The sequence below is a fragment of the Momordica charantia genome (assembly GCF_013281855.1).
Source record: "Momordica charantia cultivar OHB3-1 chromosome 10 unlocalized genomic scaffold, Mcharantia_2.0 BLBB01000010.1, whole genome shotgun sequence".
In the NCBI taxonomy this organism is placed as follows: domain Eukaryota; kingdom Viridiplantae; phylum Streptophyta; class Magnoliopsida; order Cucurbitales; family Cucurbitaceae; genus Momordica; species Momordica charantia.
Window position 1 is genome coordinate 13972791 of NW_028275158.1, and position 16656 is coordinate 13989446.

General features: G+C 39.5%; 1 non-coding gene across 1 annotated transcript; it reads right to left on the reverse strand.

Annotated features, from left to right (window-relative positions):
* Positions 1-5386: 5386 nt before the first annotated feature.
* Positions 5387-5493, reverse strand: LOC148208615 (small nucleolar RNA R71). Its single transcript, XR_015788633.1, has one exon. It is a non-coding gene; the product is annotated as a small nucleolar RNA R71 (small nucleolar RNA).
* Positions 5494-16656: the final 11163 nt, after the last annotated feature.

Below are 16656 nucleotides of genomic sequence, written 5' to 3' on the forward strand. Positions count from 1 at the left end.
GGAGAGATTTATATGTGATCTGAGATGATTCGCTCCCTGCCACCGAATCGAAGTTCACCGCTGCTGATTTTGTCTCTCTCTGCCGCCGGAACTTGCTCCTCACCGTTGGGTCTCGCTCGCGCCTCTTGTACGTGGTCGATTGCTCCCCTTCCCCCGACAATGGAGCAAAGTTCGCGCCGGTTTTACGAGAGGGTAGAGAGGGTTCGCACGGCAAAGAAAGCTGGGGAGGCAAAAAAAATTCATGTGTAAAAATTTTGGGTGAAATTTTTAATTTAGGGTTAAAATTGGACACTTTTCATGGCGGGCCTGGCCCGCCACTAAAACTAAAACTACAATTGCGGGCTAGGCCCGACATGGATACTTAAAAAAAATTAAAATAAAAAATTCGGCGTGTTTTTTAGCGTGTCCGACATGGTTGCCTCCGTGTTTTTCTTGTCCGACATCGTTTCCTCCGCATTTTTTTTGTCCGACATTAAAACTAAGATTTGTTGTAGTGCCTCCACCTCGAGCCAAGGGTTGGAATTTCCTTCCCAAATGCCTGAGAACTAGCTCAGCCTCATTCGCAAAAGATATAGCATTTCTGATAATATCACTCTTAGCCTTCCCAAGGAAGGGGAATGTGTTGACAACCCAAAAATGTTCGAGTACAACTTCCGCCTACCCGTTCATCCTTTATTGCAAGAGTTCCTAGTCGGAACTGGACTTGCTCTTACCCAAGGTGGCTCCCAATGGGTGGGGTGTCGCCTTTGGCCTTGCTATGTTGTTTTGGCTTAGATGACGATAAGTAAATGGGTTATAGCTACTTAGGGCCGACAAACTCTTATCCTGGTTCGAGGTGAAACGCATTTCCAAGAAACCTAGCCGTTATTGTCTTTGTGCAAGGGAAGTTGCATGAGGCATCATTAAAGGTTCTACCTCCATAAATAAGTGGGCAGGAAAATGGTTTTCGCCTTCGGAGAGTGGTTGGCAAAAGAAGAGACCGACCAACCATTCTACAACGTCCTTTGTAGATTTGGAAAATTAGGTAAAAGGTCGCGCTCCTGTTATTTCAAACTTTCATTCTCCTCGTGCTCTAACCTGTTCCTTTCACTGTGCAGTTGCCATCAGGCTTTGTTCCTTATTGTCGCAATCCACCTTTGACATATTGAGTTGCCGTTAGGCTTGCACCTTGACCTACATAGAAAATAGATGCTAGATTAGCTGGACAGTCTCATACAAGTGGTTATCACCACAATAGATACAAGATATATTTGAAATTTGTAAAACTGGAGAGGGTTCAAGCATCGCCGAAGTGGCGGTTTTGGTTTCCTTCTCCATTGTCAGCTGCTTTAACATCTGGTTCATAGCCGCCATTTGGGCTTGCATTGAAGCTACTATGTCCAACTCAAAGATTCCAACTGATACTTGCTTCTTTGGCAATGACCTTCCTACTTCGCCTTGGTGATTAATGTCTGTCATCTTGTTTAAAATATGAACGATCTCATTTACCAAGTTTTCTAACAACGAGCCATTGGCTGCAGTGTTCAGCATCATTCTCGATGAACGATCCAATCCTCTATAAAACTGTTCAATCTGAACACATGCTGGCAATCCGTGGCTTGGGCATCTTCTCAGTAACTCATTAAAATGCTCCCAAGCTTCTTGAACTGCTTCATTCTCCTTTTGTTGAAAAGACACAATGTCTTCTCGATTGTCTGCGTTCCAGGTCAAAGTATGGTACTTTGCCAAAAATTTCTCCGTCAGTTCCGCCCATGTGTTGATAGAATTTGGTTCTAGCGCGTTTAGCCAAGTCCTTGCACCGTTCTTGAGAGAAAAGGAAACATTTTTAATATCAGTGCATCTTCAGAGACACCAGGAAGTTAAAATGCATTAGCTATTTCAATAAAAGATTTGAGATGGGAATAAGGATCTTCGTTAGTCAATCTTCCGAACTGGCCCGTCGTCTGCAACATCTGGAACATGACTAGCTTAAGCTCAAACTGTGCGGCTTGGGGTAAAGGATTATTTATCCCTAAAATTAGGTCGTGGAGCACAAGAATGACATAGTTCCGCATGGCTACATCTCGATTATCTGCTAGAAGCATTGGATTAGGCACTTCTCCTGCTCGGTTTGCTGCTCTTCACCTGTCATATCTCCGTTTACAGGTGGATTTTGTGGAGGTGAAGGATCTTGTGGATTTATATTCATCTCGATGGTCTCTTCTTCAACTTCAACTTCAACTTCTTCAACTTCTTCCTCTTTTTGAGTTTCTCTTTCTTTTCTCAGCCTCTGCTGCTTTATCCTCTTAAGGGTTCTTTCAATCTTTGGATCAAAGGTCAACCAACCAGACCCTGTGCTCATACACAACTCCGTTAAATGTTAGATAAAACAATTAAGTCCAATGACAGAGGTATGCAACAATCACACATGAAACAATTTACTTAAAAAGAGTATGGTTTTGAAAAGTAAGTCCCTGGCAACGGCACCAAAAACTTGTTGGGACTTTCTCTACCTTCAAAAAGATTAGAGACTCGTGCAAGCGCACACGGTCACAAGTAATACTTGGTAGTAATCCTGTAAAGTCCCAGATTTCTAACACGTTTAACGAGGTAACAGCCCTATAATGCTTACTGAACCCTCCCATTTAAAGTAACCAAAATTTAATGTTCTCCTAATGCATCATACAAAATGGAGGTACACAATAATAGAATATTCAGAAGATAATACCCGCCTCAGTGGTCAGGAATCCAATCAAGAATATAATCATTTTGTCTCGTAATCCCAAATACATCAGTAGTTCGAGTAGTAAAAACAAATACCCATAAGGCAATAAAAGAAAGTGTCCTTGGAGTTAACCCAATGTCTAATTCCCCTTTTTATTTCATAGCAGTAAGATTTTAACGATGTCTGCATTGCACGACATCATTCCCTAGCCTAACCGACACAGCTAGTGATCCCGTCTCAGTCAGACCTCCTCCACGTCATCACCACAGTCGGCCTGGTTCACACCTGAAACAAAAAGGTAGAGGGGGTGAGTACATAAATACTCTGTAAGTAGCCCACCCTAACTAGAAACCGCAACACGCTCGTAATCACAACCACATCAAAAGAACAATAGCAGAACAACAGATAGGCAACACGGGATAATAATAATATATTAATAATTCCACACAAACAACCCAACACCTAGACTTCCGGGACCCCAACCACACTACCCACTAGCACTTGTCCATACTTGAACTAATGATTACGCTTGTTTAAATGCGTAAAAAGAAGGTTTTAGATGCTGTTTTTACAATGTTTCAGCTTTGTTTCGGATTTTTCTCGATCGTTTGAGTTCCAATTCATGCAAAATTCATATATTATGGTTTGTGGTTGGCTTATATTGTATTTATGACATTTTAGGACCATTTGGGAGTGCAAATTAATCAAAAGAAGCAAAAAGACGGAAAAACCATCATGGGAGGCGCCAGGCGCCTGGGAAGCCTGCAGAAAAACTGGTTTTCTTCCAGCAACTTCTCCACCAAATTCATCAAGCCTTGCTTCCTTCTCTTGGTCATTTTTAGTGTTTCTTTGTTGCTTTCTAAGTACTTTTGAGTTGCTTTCATTAGTTACTTTTGGTTCTTAAATCCCGAGCACTTTACATTCCTTTATTGAGCTTGTTTTGTTTCCATTTGTACTTAGTCATTTTCTACTTATTCAAATATATAAAAATCCAGCACTTTGCTTATCTTCCCTTTGCCTTTACTTTATTTTTAGTTAAGAGAGTTGTGTTTTTGGAGGAAAGAGCACGTGACACTCCCCCTTGCTTGAAAGAGAAGGGCGAAGCTCTCAATCCTGATAAAATTTCTCCGTTAGTTAACTTTTGTTTTTCACACATGCATTCCACATTCAACCATTTTACTTGCTGTATTTTCTTCAATATGTCTTTCTAAATTCCCGTCTCTAGCCCGGTTATGGATAGTTAGCCTTTTATGTCTAAAAAGGGTTGCTAAGAAGTAGTGTTTTTGCTTTCCATTCATTGCTCAACATGTTTTCCCAAAAAGTTAGGATTTAGAGAAGGCCACTGTAAGTCTTAACAAGTCGATACTGAAAAGGTTGCTTATTTGCATTGTTGAGTGGTTAAACCGAGGAGAGGAGCGCCTTAGACATAAGGGTTCCGCTTAAGTAGCCTAGACATAGGACCTTAACCCGAGGTTGCGACTATTTCCATCTTAAATTTAAGATATCTCTCATAATAGACATATTAGGGAATGTCTTAGGACTTTGAACTTGCTTAGACATAAGTCAAGTGAGAAGCGTAGTCGTTGGTTTCTAAAGTAAAATGCATATTATCCTTAGCATGTCCATGATTCTTTGTTGGCTAACTTGAAGTAATTCGGGCTAGGTTTTATCATTCTAAGTCCAAATCTCAAATCCAAACCATTATTTGTGACCACTTCCCATTTTACAAGAATCACTCATTTCAACATTCACTATTCTTTAAAACTTCAGAGTTTGGAAATTATTTAGAAGTCCTTGAGGATCGATACTTGGATACTCCATCCATTTTATATTACTCTGACAGGTGTGCGCTTGCATCTATATAATTGTTACCATGCTTAGTGCGTGCGTTCAGCATAAACACCCAGTCAAGTTTTTGGCGCCGTTGCCGGGGACTTTAGTTTTAAAATTATTTTCAAATTCTTTTAGTTTTTTTTTTGTGAATTGTTGTTGGGTGTAATTTCCATCCACCGTTTTTGTTCTATATTTTTGGTCGTTTATCTCACAAGGGTAAGTTAAAGTGCATGAGCACAAGATCTTTTCTTCTACCCCTTGACCCTGAGATTGAGCGGACCCTTCGAAAAACTCGAAAGGAGCAAAGACTTCGAAAACAACTAGAAAGGCAAAAAGAGAAAGAAGGTGAAATCAGTCCTGAAAGTGAGGTAGAGAGTACGAGCACATCAATGGCAGATATTCCACCTCGTGATCCGGTTGATCCACCTGCTGTTAACGGTAATATGAGGGATCATGCAAGAAATGATGAATTCAACCATATCCAGATGGCGGACAACAGAGACGTGGCAATGCGAGAATATGCCGCCACGGCTTTTCAGAACTTTGATTCCAGCCCACGCAAACTTTGAGCTTAAACCAATGATGTTCCAAATGTTGCAGACAATTGGACATTTTGGAGGGCAGGAACATGAGGATCCACATGATCATCTGAAATCATTCATTCAAATTGCAAATGCATTTCGATTACCTGGTATAACAGACGATGCTCTAAGACTAACACTTTTTCCATTTTCTTTGAAGGACCAAGCTAGAGCATGGCTCAATGCATTTCCACCGGGATCCATCACCACATGGGGGTCGTTAGTGGAGAAGTTCTTAACAAAATTCTTCCCACCTACTCGCCACGCTGATATCAGAGAGGAGATCATCTCCTTTAGACAGTATGATCGTGAACCTGTTCACGAGGCGTGGGAGAGATTTAAAGAACTAATCAGGAAATGTCCGAACCATGGCTTGCCGGCATGCATCCAGATAGAACATTTCTTTAGAGGCTTAGATCATCCTACTAAGATGATGCTAAACAATGCCGCCAACGGAGCCTTTACAAAGAAGACATTCAACGAGATAGTTGACATCCTAAATGACTTAGCTTCACACAACGAACTATGGTGTTCGCAAAGATCTAGGGCAGCACCAAAGAAGCAAGATCCAGCTGGAGTTTTGGCTCTGGACATTGCGACCTCGATGCAAAAATAGATGGTTACAATGAACCGGAGGCTGAAAGAGATGGCATTGGGAATAAAAAATCCATCAGCCACGCCAATACAACCTGTGCAGTCGGATTATTGCACTCCTGCCCCTGTTTGCCAAGTCAACGATCTCATTTGTTCATTTTGCAGTGAAAACCATATTTATGATAATTGTCCACATAACCCTGCTTCCGTTTTTTATGTAGGACATGGGAACAATAGGAACTTTAACCCATATTCGAACACCTACAACCCAGGTTGGAGGCACCACCCTAATTTCTCATGGGGAGGACAAGGAGGTTCGAGCGGTTTTAATCAAGGGCAGAGCCAGCAGACCAAGCAGCCCTATGTTCCACCTACACAGCAATACATCCCACCACCGCAACAGCAGTACAAACAGAGAACACAGACTCCACCAGTTCAAAATAACAACTCAAATCTTGAGAATATGATGAAGGAGTACATGGCCCGAACCGACGCAGTGATACAATCCCAAGCGGCATCAATGAGGAATTTCGAGACCCAATTGGGACAGCTCGCCAATGAATTGAAGAATAGACCACAAGGTTCTTTTCCAGGCCATACTGAATTACCAAAACGAGAAGGGAAAGAACAGTGCAAAGCTGTCACCCTCAGGAGAAGACTGGCATATGATGGACCAACAATGCCAACAACAGATGTACAGATTCCGTCCACTGAACCAATTGTAAAGATACCAGAAAATCCAACAACACCAGAAAAAGAAAATATTAGAAAAGGTAATGAGGACACCCCGAGTGTTCCTCCACAGGTACAACCTTCTTTTACCCCCACTCCCCCGTTTCCACAAAGATTAGTTAAGAAAACTAATGATTCCCAGTTTAGAAAATTTTTAGATATTTTAAAACAACTGCATATAAATATACCATTAGTAGATGCTCTAGAACAGATGCCAAATTATGCTAAGTTTTTGAAAGATATAGTTTATAGGAAGAAAAAAATAGGAGAGCATGAACTGGTAGCCATGACAAAATGTAGTAGTGAAGCTGTAGGCAGCCCACTACCCATGAAATGTAATGATCCTGGCAGTTTTACCATTCCATGTTCAATAGGAGGAAAAAACTTAGGTAGGGCATTATGTGATCTAGGCGCTAGCATTAATCTTATGCCATTATCAGTTTTCAAATCTTTAGGCATAGGAGAAGCTAGACCTACTACGGTTACCCTCCAACTAGCAGATAGATCTATCATAAGACCTGAGGGAAAGATAGAAGATGTTTTAGTCCAGGTGGACAAATTCATTTTCCCTGCGGACTTTATCATTCTAGATTGCGAGGCAGACTTAGACGTTCTCATTATTTTGGGAAGACCATTTCTAGCCACTGGGGATACAGTTTTTAATGTGAGGAAGGGAGAAATTACAATGAGGGTAAATAATGAAGAAGTTAAATTTAACGTTCTAGACGCCATGAAATTACCAGGAGACTTTGAAGAGTGCTCTGCTATAAATAGCTTGAATCCTATTATGTTTGATGAGTTTTATGACTTATTAGTTACAGAGATTGAAGAAGAGTTTGATAAGATAGCAGAAGGACCAGAAGATGTGGCCAGTCCTATTGAAAAAATACAAAAAGAAGAATGCAAGTCGTTACTTCCGTCCATAGTGGAACCACCCACGTTGGAGCAGAAGCCATTGCTGTCGCATTTGAAATATGCGTATCTAGGGGATAACGACACTTTACCAGTTATTATAGCTTCCAATTTATCACCTACTAATGAATATTCTTTATTGCAGATTTTGGAGAAGCACAAAAAGGCCATTGGATGGACGATAGCAGATATCCGAGGGATAAGCCCGGCCTTTTGCATGCACAAAATTCTATTGGAAGAAGATGCTAAGAACTCTATTGAGAGTCAAAGGCGGTTGAACCCGAAGATGAAAGAGGTTGTAAGGAAAGAAATTCTCAAATTGCTTGACGCCGGTGTTATATACCCAATATCCGACAGCAGCTGGGTAAGCCAGTACAGTGTGTACCAAAGAAAGGGGGTATAACCGTGGTGGCCAACAAGGAGAATGAGCTCATCTCAACCCGAACTGTGAGCGGGTGGGAGTTTGCATTGACTATCGCAAACTCAACAAGGTAACAAAGAAAGACCATTTTCCTCTACCGTTTATTGACCAGATGCTCGACCGTCTGGCAGGTAAGGATTTCTATTGTTTTTTAGATGGATATTCGGGTTATAATCAAATTACTATTGCTCCAGAAGTCCAAGAGAAGACAACATTTACGTGTCCGTATGGTACGTTCGCTTTTAGGCGAATGCCCTTTGGACTATGCAATGCACCCGCGACTTTTCAGAGGTGTATGATGGCCATCTTCTCTGACATGGTAGAAAATATTCTAGAAGTTTTTATGGATGACTTTTCTGTTTTTGGAAATTCTTTCGACGCTTGTTTAGTTAATTTGGAGAGAGTATTGGAGAGATGTGAACAAACAAACCTAGTCCTAAATTGGGAGAAGTGTCATTTCATGGTACAAGAGGGTATTGTTTTGGGTCACAAAATTTCCAAGCAAGGAATAGAGGTAGACCACGCTAAGATAGACATCATTTCAAAGCTACCTCCTCCTACAAATGTCAAAGGGATTAGAAGTTTTTTAGGGCATGGGGGATTTTACCGCCGCTTTATAAAAGACTTTGCTAAAATTTCTAAACCCTTGTGTCAATTGTTAGAACATGATAGACCATTTGTTTTTTATGATGACTATTTAAAATCATTTGAAATGTTGAAAGTTGCTCTAAGTTCAGCTCCTATAATTATCGAACCTAATTGGGATTTACCTTTTGAGCTCATGTGTGATGCCAGTGATTATGCAATAGGAGCTTTGTTAGGACAACGTAAAAACAAGATCTTGCATCCTGTGTATTATGTTAGTAAGACTCTGACCGGTGCACAACTCAATTACACTACTACTGAAAAGGAAGTGTTAGCAGTTGTGTTCGCCTTTGATAAGTTTAGGTCTTACTTGATAGGCACAAAAGTCATTGTTTTTACTGACCATTCTGCTTTAAAATATTTATTTGCTAAAAAAGATGCTAAACCACGTTTGATACGGTGGATTTTGTTACTTCAAGAGTTTGATATTGAAGTTAGGGACAGGAAGGGTACTGAAAACCAAGTTGTTGATCACCTGTCTAGATTGGAATTCCCGCTCTGTGATGATGGAACTGTTATACGTGAACAGTTTATTGACGAGCAACTCTTGCGAGTTGATTCACTTCCGTGGTATGCCGATATAGCAAATTATTTGGTAAGTCGAATAGTTCCTTATGAGTTCAACAAGCAACAGGTAAAGAAATTTCTAAATGAAGTTCGATGTTATCGTTGGGATGGGCCTTTTTTATATAAGCTAGGACCTGATAATATCTTACGCAGGTGTGTTGCAGAAGAAGAGCACGAGGCGATATTAGACGCTTGTCATATGTCTCCATATGGAGGACATTTTGCAGGACACAAAACCGCAGCCAAAGTTTTGCAAAGTGGGTTCTTTTGGCCCACTCTGTTCAAAGATGCACATAAGTTTGCCCAGGTTTGTGACATATGCCAACGGACAGGTAATATATCTAAACGCCACGAAATGCCTCAAACCCCGATCCTGGAGATTGAAATATTTGATGTGTGGGGTATAGATTTTATGGGTCCATTTCCATCTTCTAATGGTAAGCTTTATATATTGTTAACAGTAGATTATGTTTCGAAATGGATAGAAGCCATTGCAACTGCTACCAATGATTCCAAAGTTGTCATTCGTTTTCTGCAAAAGCACATTTTTACGCGTTATGGAACCCCGCGTTGTCTGATAAGCGATGGGGGGGCTCATTTTGTGAATAGGTCTATGCAAAAGTTGCTGACTAAATACAATGTGCATCATAGGGTTGCAACAGCGTATCATCCTGAGTCGAATGGGTTAGCCGAAATATCTAATAGGGAGATAAAAAACATTTTAGAAAAAACTGTAAATCTTAACTGTAGGGATTGGTCTTTTAAGCTTGATGATTCACTTTGGGCATATAGGACAGCATTTAAGACTCCCCTCGGCATGTCCCCCTATAGGCTAGTTTTTGGAAAAGCATGTCATTTGCCTCTTGAGCTAGAATATAAAGTATTTTGGGCTACTAAGAAATTAAATTTTGATTTGTTGGCTGCAGGTGAAGCGAGGAGGTTACAATTGTTGGAATTAGAAGAACACAGGCACTTTTCTTATGAGAATGCTAAGTTGTTTAAGGAAAAAACTAAACAGTGGCATGATAGGCGTCTTCGGCCGAACAATCTTCAAGAAGGTGATCTGGTTCTGTTATTCAACTCTAGGTTGAAACTTTTCCCTGGAAAACTTAAGTCTAGATGGTCTGGTCCCTTTCAAATTTTTAAAGTCTACCCATATGGGGCAGTGGATCTAGTTGACTCTAAGGGAAATGTTTTTAAAGTAAATGGGCAGAGACTTAAGCCGTATTTTGGAGAACCAGTGGATAGAGGAAAAACCTCTATTCAACTTTCAGGTCAATAAATTTTTGCGAAAAATGTTTTTTCCTTCTTATCCGTTTTTTAAAGAACAAAAGTAAAGGAAGGAAGTCTTTGTATCTTGTATTTTCTTTTTGTTTAATTATAAAGTTTTTCTTATTAAGAGAATGTTTGTGAAAACGTTGAAAAAAAAAAGAAAAAAAGAAAACGTTGAAAAAAAAAAAGAATTATGCAGGCGCCTGGCACCTGCCCTGTTTTTCCAGCATTTCGAAAACTCTCAGGTTCGAGAAGTCGTGCAACATATCTACAACTTAAGGGCTTCATTGGATTTTGCGGTTTTACCTTCATGGCCTCCAGCGCTAGCTGCTATCCTTGGTCATCCATCTCCCAGTATTGACACTGATCCTAGTCCACAACCTCCGACTTCATAAAGGGGAGGTTCCTTCTTTGCTATTTTTTGTGTTTTATTCTTTTGGTTAATGACGTAGTTGCATATTCTAGCATTACTACGCATGTTTTTTTTGTATTATGTTTCGAGCTCAGTTGAAGCATGAATAAATTGGTATCGTTTATCTTCTGATCACTTAAAGTATGCCTTCACTTAACCTTAGTTTAGCTTTTCACATGCCTATTTTGAAGCATCTGTGCTGTGCATGTGATTTCATGTCGATGATGATTATAAGAGATTGTTGAGTTTTCTGTTCTATGCCTGACTAAGCTTTGAGCTATTTCCTTTGTTTATGTGATAAACTCATTTTCTTTTATGTCTTTTTGATCTTTACAAACTTTAAGCTTTTTCTTTGCCCCTATATAGGAAGTCCTTGTCCTTTTTACTGTTAAGCCTTTTTCATCCGATGCAAAAGTCTTTTCCCAGTGAGGACACTGTCTCTCTTAAGTTTGGGGGGGACAGTCGTTGTGTCAGTCGTTGTTTCAGAAAGATAAGGTGTTATTTATATTTGAAAAATCATGCTATTTTCTTTTGAAAAAGAGTCAGTTGGAAAAACAAATGCTATTAAAAAAAGAAAGTGTTGAAAAGAAAAAAAAACACAACAAACAATAAAAAAATATTGCAAAAGAGTAAAAAGAGTCTTGTTGAGAGAAAATAAGAGTGGGGAAAAGACTTGTGTTAGAAAGAAAAGAGCGGTAAAAACAATGAGAGTTAAAGAAAATGTATTTATGATTCCCGAGTCCTACTGTAGACACCCATTTAGTTTTAGGTTGGGTGTTGACTTTGAAAATAGCAGTAAAGATGGTGATAAGTGACTTCGTGTTTCTCATTGTCGTCGTTTTATGACCTAGCTGTTAGTTCAAAGTCTTTCTACGAGTAGCTGTGGTTGAAACCGATGTTAATGTGTGGAAACCTCAGGGGCTAGTAGCCGGTCTGTCAGATGTAAAAGTCTTAGTGTAAGGAGGGAGTGTGCAGATTCCTTAGGGGTATTTGAAAACGTTTTCTGTTTTTGAAAGAGAAAAAAGATTTTGAAAGAAAAAGTTTTTATCATTCAAACTTGGTTTATAGTGACTAAGTTTACAAAGGCAATAGAATGGTAGGCTTTGACATCTTTTCCCTGAGACAATTTATGATTGAACATCTCGGTTGCTTTTGCTTTTCCTTGTCCATGTGTTAGAAAGCTGATTAAAAGTTGCTAAGTTTTGCTTGAGGACAAGCAAAAAGTTAAGTTTAGGGGTGTGATTACGCTTGTTTACATGCGTAAAAAGAAGGTTTTAGATGCTGTTTTTACAATGTTTCAGCTTTGTTTCGGATTTTTCTCGATCGTTTGAGTTCCAATTCATGCAAAATTCATATATTATGGTTTGTGGTTGGCTTATATTGTATTTATGACATTTTAGGACCATTTGGGAGTGCAAATTAATCAAAAGAAGCAAAAAGACGGAAAAACCATCATGGGAGGCGCTAGGCGCCTGGGAAGCCTGCAGAAAAACTGGTTTTCTTCCAACTTTGCCCTTAATGAAACGCGTCTTCCAATGCGTTTTGGTGGTTCCAACCGATGCATACGTGTAGAAGAAGTGTTCCACTATCAGTTTGAGCACGATTTGGTCAGTCAAAAGAGTTGGAAATGGGTGATTCACCATCGTTTTAGGACCTACCTAACCAATTCTGCACAGCTATAAATTCCAGCAACTTCTCCACCAAATTCATCAAGCCTTGCTTCCTTCTCTTGATCATTTTTAGTGTTTCTTTGTTGCTTTCTAAGTACTTTTGATTTGCTTTCATTAGTTACTTTTGGTTTTTAAATCCCGAGCACTTTACATTCCTTTATTGAGCTTGTTTTGTTTCCATTTGTACTTAGTCATTTTCTACTTATTCAAATATATAAAAATCCAGCACTTTGCTTATCTTCCCTTTGCCTTTACTTTATTTTTAGTTAAGAGAGTTGTGTTTTTGAAGGAAAGAGCACGTGACACTCCCCCTTGCTTGAAAAAGAAGGGCGAAGCTCTCAATCCCGGTAAAAACTCTCCGTTAGTTAACATTTGTTTTTCACACATGCATTCCACATTCAACCATTTTACTTGCTGTATTTTCTTCAATATGTCTTTATAAATTCCCGTCTCTAGCCCGGTTATGGATAGTTAGCCTTTTATGTCTAAAAAGGGTTGCTAAGAAGTAGTGTTTTTGCTTTCCATTCATTGCTCAACATGTTTTCCCAAAAAGTTAGGATTTAGAGAAGGCCACTGTAAGTCTTAACAAGTCAATACTGAAAAGGTTGCTTATTTGCATTGTTGAGTGGTTAAACCGAGGAGAGGAGCGCCTTAGACATAAGGGTTCCGCTTAAGTAGCCTAGACATAGGACCTTAACCCGAGGTTGCGACTATTTCCATCCTAAAACTAAGATATCTCTCATAATAGACATATTAGGGAATGTCTTAGGACTTTGAACTTGCTTAGACATAAGTCAAGTGAGAAGCGTAGTCGTTGGTTTCTAAAGTAAAATGCATATTATCCTTAGCATGTCCTTGATTCTTTGTTGGCTAACTTGAAGTAATTCGGGCTAGGTTTTATCATTCTAAGTCCAAATCCCAAATCCAAACCATTATTTGTGACCACTTCCCATTTTACAAGAATCACTCATTTCAACATTCACTATTCTTTAAAACTTCAGAGTTTGGAAATTATTTAGAAGTTCTTGAGGATCGATACTTGGATACTCCATCCATTTTATATTACTCTGACAGGTGTGCGCTTGCATCTATATAATTGTTACCACGCTTAGTGCGTGCGTTCAGCATAAACACCCAGTCAACTAACACACACTCCGACTTTATGTTAGTACTCCAAGTCTAACTTTTCGAGGCGTAACGGCTCTTAACATTTATTCCCAAGATACCGACCTCCCTCTACAACGCTTGGTGTTCGACCCTGCCATTTATTCCCAAGGTCTAGAACTGTTACATCTTAAGCACCCCTTCACGTTAGTCCTCCGTACTTAACTTCTCTAATCGTTTTGGCCCTTGACATTTATTCCCAATGCCCCAACACTTCTCTACAGAAACTTGAAGTTCGACCTTGCCATTTATTCCCAAGGTCTAGAACTGTGCACCAGTCCTTGACATTTATTCCCAAGGCACCGATGACTACCCGGCGTATTGGTTCTTGACATTTATTCCCAAGACCCCAATACTTCTCCATAGAAACCTGATGTTCGGCCTTGCCATTTATTCCCAAGGCACCCACTCAAAGCTTTGAATAACCATGCGACTAGTATGTATTTTCAATTCAGACACCCCACAGGTTAACGAACCACTAACCCGTCCCTTCGCTCGTGACAATCCCCACTAATCTTCCAAAGACAACCTATAAATAAGTCTTCCACATTTCAATTCACAGCTCAATTTTACCAGCATGCTTTTCTTCGCATGTGACGCCCGAGAGGAGGGGTACATGAATGAACCGATACCACATCCGAATGAGAGGGATCCTGAGATTATTGAAGAATGGTCAATAAAGGGTTAAAAAGAATTGATAGTCACTACCTATACCAACAAAGTGCACCTTCCTTTTCGGTGGCTCAATCGTAAGAACTCCAAAGTTAAGCGTGCTTGGCTTGGAGCAATCTTAGGTTGGGTGACCTCCTAGTTGCTTTCCTAGGAAGCATGTGACTGAGAACAAAGCATGTTGAAAGGACTCTTATTGGTCTGTAGGGGTAGTCTATGCTCTACTAAGTGGCTTAGAACTTGACGGTGGCACAGCCAGGTCGCAGGGGAATACCGGGGCAGAGAGGTGCCGAAATCGGATTCCAAGCAATTTAATAAAACTCGACCTCTTTACTTCCTACCTTAGTCGTAATGCAAAGGGGAAATTGCACCAGGTGCAATTTCTGACTTTTCTCAAGATTCGAGTTCTACTCTTTCACTACCTCTTTCGGTTGTTGTAGAGGCTAGGGTAACCTATAATCATACGCCTATGTGTGATTACAATCCTAGAGAATATCTACCAACTCACTTGTATTATTGGTTAGAGGGCCTATGTCTAGGACCATGTTTTATGTGCTTATACCTAAGTCACATCCCATATTGGTTTCCTATTATTTTACCTAACTCACCTTTCCCAAGGTTGAGCTTTGCTGTATAAATCAAATTCCCACCGGCCGAATGGAAAAAAGATGTAAAGAGAAGATTTTAGAAAACAACCCAAAAAAGTGTCAGGTGCAATCTGGCCAAAATCCTGAGCGTGTTGGAAATCAAATCATTTTGACTAAGGCATTCCACAAAAAGCAAAGAGGTTGACAACTAATTTAGAACATAATTAAAGGTAAGTAAATGCATGAAAACATGAAGAAAGTATTTTTCATTGAATTTAAATGAATAAATAAGTCGTACAATGAGTTCTAGCTTGACCCTCTTCTCTCTCGAGCGTGAGGGGAGTTGAAACTCGCTAAAGAACTTTAAAAGAACAGAATGAACAAAGAATGGAAGTAGGAACTTGAATTAAGAGCAATACAAAAGGTGGAAGCGTGAAAAACAAAGAAATGAACAACTAGAACATAAACATAAACCCTAAAAACGTGTTCTACAACTAGAGAGCAACTAAAAGAAGATGAAATGAAGCTTGGAAGGGATGAAATTCTTTTGGATGGATAGCTAGCTTCCTTTTATAGCACCATAGGTTGGTTGAAACTCCCCACCATTTTAGGTGGAAATGGGTTGAGATTCACCTAACCACCTCACTTGGACTTGGACTCACAGTTTGGGATGTGTTTGAACATGTGGAAAATGTCCTCTCTACACCTCATTAATCAAAACGTGCGTTTGGCCATTTTGTTCTCCAAAAATGCATCGGGCGCAATTCTGCAAAAACAGAAAACTGTTATTTTCTTCCAACTTTGACCGCATTTTTCTCATATTTTTCCTTAAGTACCATAGCTTGACTTTTATGCATAAATATTCTATGCATGTTATACTTTAATAATATATGGTCCCTTTCGGCAAATAATGATGGGAAATGGGTCAAAAACGTGGTCAAACAGGCATACCGACACATGTTTCTATAGTAAAAAGTCAACCTTAACACTATGCATCCAGGAAGTACAAAAATGTATTGAACAGTGAAAGCACATGACTGGTGGCCAGGTATGAAGAGAGGAATAGCATAATATGTATCCAGATGTTTGATTTGCCAGCAAGTGAAACCGATACGTCGGAAAGTCGCAGGACCCTTGATTTCACTCTCTATTCCAGAATGGAAATAGGAGAATGTTGTTACCATGGATTTTCTATTTGGACTTCCTTGTACTTTGAGTGGTTATGATGGTATCTGGGTGATAGTAGACCGATTGACTAAAACTGCCTGTTTTTTGCCAATTAAAATCGCCTATACTCTTGATAGACTTGCTAAGCTATATATGGATGAGATAGTTAGTTTATATGAAACTCCTGTATCTATTATTTCATATAGGAACACTAGGTTTACATCTAAGCTCTAGCCTAGTTTACAGGAAGCTTTAGGTACGACGTTATATTTTAGTACAAATTTTCATCCTCATATAGAAGGACAGCGAGAGAGAACGATTCAAACTTTGAAGGATATGTTACGATCTCAAACTTTGAAGGATATGTTATGAGCTTGTGTTCTATAGTTCAAGGGTAGTTGGGATACTCATTTGAATCACATGGAATTTGCATAATAATAGTTATCATTCCAGTATAGAGATGGCACCCTTTGAACCATTGTATGGCAGAAAATGTCAAACTCTAGTCTGTTGGGATGAATTTGGAGAAATAAAGTTAATGGGACCTGAGCTTATTCAGATTACTACTGATAAGGTGAGAATAATTAGAGAGAATTTGAAAGTAGCACAAGACATACATAAGAGTTATGCTGATAAATGTCGGAAAGATCTTGAATTTGCGGTAGGTGATAAAGTTTTTCTTTGCTTGTCACCTTGTAAGGGTGTTATGAGATTCGGCAAGAAAGG